Below are 6,207 nucleotides of genomic sequence, written 5' to 3'. Positions count from 1 at the left end.
AGGGTGTCCGGGCTCTCCCTTAGAGATAAGGTGAGAAGCTCGGTCATCCAGAAAGGGTTCAGAGTAGAGCCGCTTGTCCTCCACATCGAGAGGAGCCAGATGAGGTGGCTCAGGCATCTAATTGGGATGCCCCCTGGACGCCTCCCTGGTGAGGTGTTCCGGGCATGTCCCACTGGCAGGAGACCCCGAGGACGACCCAGGACACGCTGGAGAGACTATGTCACCCAGCTGGCATGGGAACGCCTCGGGATCCGCCAGGAAGAGCTCGAAGAAGTGGCTGGGGAGAGGGAAGTCTGGGCTTCCCTCCTAAAGCTGCTGCCCCCGCCCCCCTGACCCCGGGCTATAAGCGGTGGAAAATGGATGGATTATGCTGAAAACAAGGTTTTGAAGAAAAGAACATCTACAAGTTTTGGTGACTTTAGGGCCTCATTTTGAACACCTTTGATTCCAGATGCTTTAGTTAATTTTGCTTTGTCCATCACCTCTCTGACTTCCTCCATAGAAATGTGACAGTTAAGATAAAATGTATTCTAATTTAGGTTCGGATTCAGGTTTATTTCCTGCTTGTATTTTTACTGACATATCATTTAGGAACCCCATCAAAACAAAAGGAAAAGTGATTTGCTGAAAATAAATCTGCATATTTCTCCCCAATTACAAACTACTTCATTTGTTATTTTCAATTTATCCATTAGTGAATACAATTGCAATTGGAATTTTAAGTACAGTATTCTTATTGGCCCCAGTTTAGGTACCTGGTAGTCTTTCCTCTTTTCCAACTCCTCTTTCCAATCTGAAAGATGAGAGTGGAATGGAAACAGCAGGACTTCAGTTCTAGGAAAAAATATGAAAATGGCTTCTCCCAAAAACTACTTCATTTGTTATTTTCAATCTATCCATTATTTAATATAATTTCCTTTGGACATTTAAATATTCTCTTCAAGCCCAGTATAGGTAGTCTTTCCTCTTTTCCATCTCCTCCTCACAATTCCAAGAAGCGAGTGCAATGGAAACAGCGGGAGTTCAGTTCTCGGAAAAAATGAAAATTACTTCCCAAGAAAGAAGCAAAAAAAAAAGGGGGGTTTGTAGGAGTAGAAAATAAGATTGTAAATGGCGAACTGCTTCTGAACCACTCACGGGAACATCATGTACCTCTGACTTTATTCCACCTTTTAATATTTCTTACTTTTTATTTGAACCCCTTTTCTGTTTAAAAGATACAAAATGTACAAATTGCGAATGGAGCATCTGACCTACATTATCTATGACGCCTCTGACCTTGTTGACGCTTATCCCTTCAATCCCCTGTGCCACAGCGCCCCCTAATGCTCAACATGACTTTTACAAAAGAAAGAAAGAAAAAGAAAAGACCAACCATAGCCCATCGAGTTCTTGTGGTCTGTTCATTCGTGGGTCAAATATGATAGTCTTGTTTCCTGGGCGAGACTTTCATTTAACTGTCAAACAATCCTCTCTGTTGATGAACAACACAATTCCCATTAAAAAAATAAAAGTCATGGCATAATGCAGAGATTACTTGTTAAGTGCCAAATGCTTGTTATGGCTGTGTGACGGAAACATTTTTATTACAATTTGAACCCAATTAAGTATTATTTTGATGAAATAATTCGGGATGGTATGTGGGTATCAGAATGACCATCTTTTACCTAATTTTTTTGCCCTGTAGACCACCCCCAGAAGTAGCACACTCATGTCTTGGCCATGATGGGCAACAAATTAGTCATTCAATAAATATAAATAGAAATTTAAAAAACGATGTGCTTTATTCTAAACATTTGGTATGACTTTTTAATGACAACAAAAGGCAAAATAAATTTGAATCTGTCCATGACTTCCAAATACTCACTCGGCCATAGTGGCAATATTGTCTATGATATAGTGGGTTGTGATGCCTTATACCTTGGACAATGCGTTTTGCTACACTACAGCACCCTCCTGTGGTAGGCAACAATTCTACACAATGAAGACTTACGAGTACGACCGTGTGATTTAATTATCGCTGGAACAGCCACAGTAAGCAATAATGTGATGATAGAATATTTATCATCTTTTTAATTATCAAGTCTTCTTTCCACTCCCTTTTAAACGTGTGCTAAATTCCCCCCAAAGTCATTTTCTTTACAATGTACACGGACCAAGTATTTCATTGTGGCTAGTTCAATGTAGGCATCTTTCATTGCTTTGAACAACAAAAAAACAAACAAAGGAAAATATTTGAACAATTCCCCATTACTTGCATTATTATATTGATCATAAAGGCATACAAATGAGTCAAATACGGCGAACAAAATCACATGAGAAAGTGACCATAAATATGGCGGTGTCTCGAATGTGTATGCTGACACGTTCACGACAAATATATAAATATTTTATATTTATGTCAAATAATTTAAATTTTATGCGTTTGTATATATTTTTCCAGGTTTGATTTATGTATAATCAGTCATTTTAACGTCTCATCAATTTAGTGCATACCGACATGAAGATTCGTTCATGTTTGAAACATTAACGAATCTTCATGTTTGACAGTGGATGAGGTTAGATGTCGCCGTTTTCTTGTGATCTTTGAGCTGCTGCATATTTCTGTCCTTTCCACCTCCGATTAAAAAATAAAAATCTTGAATGTTGCTTTCAAATGTCGTCGAATCCCTTTGGGTTCTCCCGGTTGCTCCACGAGTTGACCCCTGTACTCTGCCTCACAGCGCAGTTGTGGGTCGCCAAGTCTAAAATAAATAAATAAAAATACATAAATAAAGTACTTTTTTGTTTTCAAAAGATAATACTTTCCTTCATTTGTAGTCATTGTGAGCTAGCGTTTTCAAATTATAGTGACGAGCTTTCATCACAGTATATTACAAGTGTATTTCCACCGATGTTGTGGCACCCTCACAAATCCTGAGTATGGCAGAATTTAAAATCTATAATACTACGACTAACAACAATTATTATTATTCTAGGTTAATAAATACACAAAAGCTTCCTTACACACAAAACGTGTAAAATAGACTTTTGTATCATGGGAGAGACAAAAAGACTCGTGAACCGACAGTGATCAAAGTAAATCACAGTAAAAATGATGATTGGAATACAAATCTACATAACCCAATAAAATAAAACATGACAAAAATACAAATTAAAGACGTACGCATATGTCGATCTCGAACCAGAAGAGTCCTTAAGCAGCCACTAGATGTCAGTGTCGTCCTGTGTTAACCCTACTCAAAACCCCAACACATTTGAAATCCTTACTTCAAAACCAAACACTGTTTTGAAACACCAACTCTTGCTCAAACCTCGACTTGAAATCTTAAACCGTGGATTAAAACCCTATCTTGAAAAATTAACCTCGTCTTTAAACCCTAATTTGAAACCCCAGCATTTGTTTCAAACAACAACATAGGCCTGACAAAGACAATTCACACAAACTGGAAATCTTAATTCTGGCTTCATACCCCAATACTTTTTTAATCCCCAACCCAGGCCTGAAACCCTAATTTGAAACCCAAATTCAAAGCCTTAACCCTGGCTTCAAACTCCACTTTGAAACTCCAAAGCAGTGGTCTCAAACTCTGGTCCTCGAGGGCCGCTTCCCCAAGGCCTAAACTCTACTTCAAAACACAAACCCAGCGTTAAAAAACAAAAAAAACAAAACAAAAAAACACATTTGAAAACATATTTTGAAAATCATTTCCAGTGTTGAAATCCTAACTGGAAAACTTAATACTGGTTTAACTCCAAACTTTGAAACCCAATCCTCATTGATAAACCTAAACATGACTTTGAACCTTAATTTGAATCTCAACCCTTTACTTGACAACTTAAGCCAGGCTGAAAAATCCTTACTATGGATTGAAACATTAACATTTGTTTTGGAATAACCTTGCCCAAAACCCCTAATTTGAAGTCTTAACCCTGGTTTGAAACCCTAATGCTGTTGAAATTAGAAATACATTTGAATTCACGTTCTGTTTCTAATTAACTTTTTTGGGATGAACACGCATTTGTGACACAACTGTAAATAACGTTCAATACTTCATGTGCCGTCTAAGCCTTCCTTTTGCAACACACTGAACATGTTACTTGCCATTTGCCGAGGTTCACGTATGGAGTAACAAGGCTTGTTCCAGCCCACATTCATCAAGAGGCGCTAAATAAAAAGCAGGCGGGTGTCCAGATGTGCCTGTGGATGTCATGGAGGAATAGAACAGAGCAGATGGCCCACTCAGGCTCAGATTAGATGATGTGGGAGGGGTTGCATGTCTGCTGGGAATGGGAGGGGGCGAGTAGAGAAAGAGTGTGTGTGTGTGTGTGTGTGTGTGTGTGTGTGTGTGTGTGTGTGTGCTCGCGCTGGTTTATCAGGCTAGTCCACATCTGTTCGGATTGTCCAAGGAATCAGCAAGGAGGTGTAGAGTATTTGATTGCACAAGAATAAATAGATAAAAGATTAGCGGATGACTAGCTATACCTTTTATGTTGAATCAGATTCAACGACGACTTCATCACCCCAACAAATGTTTCATGACCTCTGGTGATTCATGGGAGACCAGGATTAAGACTTCAAGTTGGGGTTTCATATGGTTTAACTCCTGGTTTAGGAATTCAAAGTTTGGTTTGAAGATCCTACTGCTAGCTGCATGGCAACCAGTTCAGGTTAGCCCCCACCTAGCGCCCCAAGACGGCTGGGATAGGCTCCAGAGCAACCGCAACCATCATGGAGATGAGCAGTTCAGATCATGGAAGGATGGACGTTTGAAGGTAGTGTGAAGGTTTGAAGGTTTCAGGCCTGGGTTTGTGTTTTAAACAAGGGTTAGGGTTTGAAATGTAGATTTAAATAAGATAAGATATCCTTTATTTGTCCCACAATGGGGAAATTTACAGCCTCCAGCAGCAAGAATGTATGTAGAAAGAAGAGAAAAAAAAAACAACAACAAACATCTTTCAATTAAATACAATATGAACACAAATGGATAAATCGCAGTACTATTTACAATTCTCCTTCACATCATTTAATTATTATTACTATTATGATTGTTATTTTTTATTCATCAGCCTGACAGCAGTCGGTAGGAACGAGCGTCGGTATCTCTCCTTCTTGCAGCGCGGGTGTAACAGTCTCTGGCTGAAGGAGCTACCAAGTGCTGTCAGGGCGGGCTGGAGGGGGTGGGAGGGACTGACCATCATAGCTTTTAGCCTAGTTAGCATCCTTCTGTTGCCCACCTCCTCCAGAGTGTCAAGGGAGCAACCCAGGACAGAACTGGCCTTCCTGACCAGTCGCTCCAGTCTCTTTCTGTCCCGGGCCGAGATGCTGCCTGACCAGCAGACAATGCCATAATAGATGGCCGAGGCCACCACCGAGTTATAGAATGTCTTAAGGAGTGACCCCTGAACCCCAAAAGACCTCAGTTTCCTGAGTAGGAAGAGTCGGCTCTGTCCTTTCCTAATCAGGGTGTCCGTGTTTGTGGACCAGTCCAGTTTGTCGTTGAGAAGAACACCAAGGTATTTGTAGGAGGTCACCCTCTCTATGTCCATACCCTGGATGTTCATCGGTGCTGGTGAGGACTTTTTCCTGCAGAAATCCACAACCAACTCCTTAGTTCTCCTCGGGTTGATCTGGAGGAGATTCTGCTGGCACCAGTCCACAAAGTCCTTTGTCAGATGCTCAAATGCTGGGTCTCAAAGTTCGGTTTGATCATCGAGATAAGGTGTCAAAACCAGGGTTTCAAATTAGGGTTTCAGGCTAAGGTTAGGTGTCAGGTTTTCAAAGAATTGGATTGAGAGGTCATTTTAGGCCTTCAATCTTGCGTTAAATTTTCAATTTAGACTTTAAAATTATGGTTCCAAGCCTGGGTTAGGGTTTCATTCAGTGGTTGGGCATTTAGGCAAATTAATGGTTTCAAGTCCGAGTTTGGCTTTTTCATTGTGAAGACATGCTGAAGTAGAACAATCCATGTCAACCTTTTCACAGGGACTATTTTAAACTGTTCTTTTGCTTCATGTGCTCTTTGCATGATCTGCATGCCAAGTCGGAGGCGCGTGTTGTACATATCCAAGTGTCAACAGTGGCTTGAACGTACGCCTGTCACCATCTGTCTTTGCAAGCGAAAACGACAACAAAACACGGCCCGTTTCCAGTCTTCATTTAGACAGCCTCAACCTTATCCAATTGAAATCCAGGACACATGATAT

The sequence above is a fragment of the Hippocampus zosterae genome, chromosome 9 (genome assembly GCF_025434085.1).
Source record: "Hippocampus zosterae strain Florida chromosome 9, ASM2543408v3, whole genome shotgun sequence".
Classification (NCBI taxonomy): Eukaryota; Metazoa; Chordata; class Actinopteri; order Syngnathiformes; family Syngnathidae; genus Hippocampus; species Hippocampus zosterae.
Note: the sequence above shows the minus strand (reverse complement) of the source record.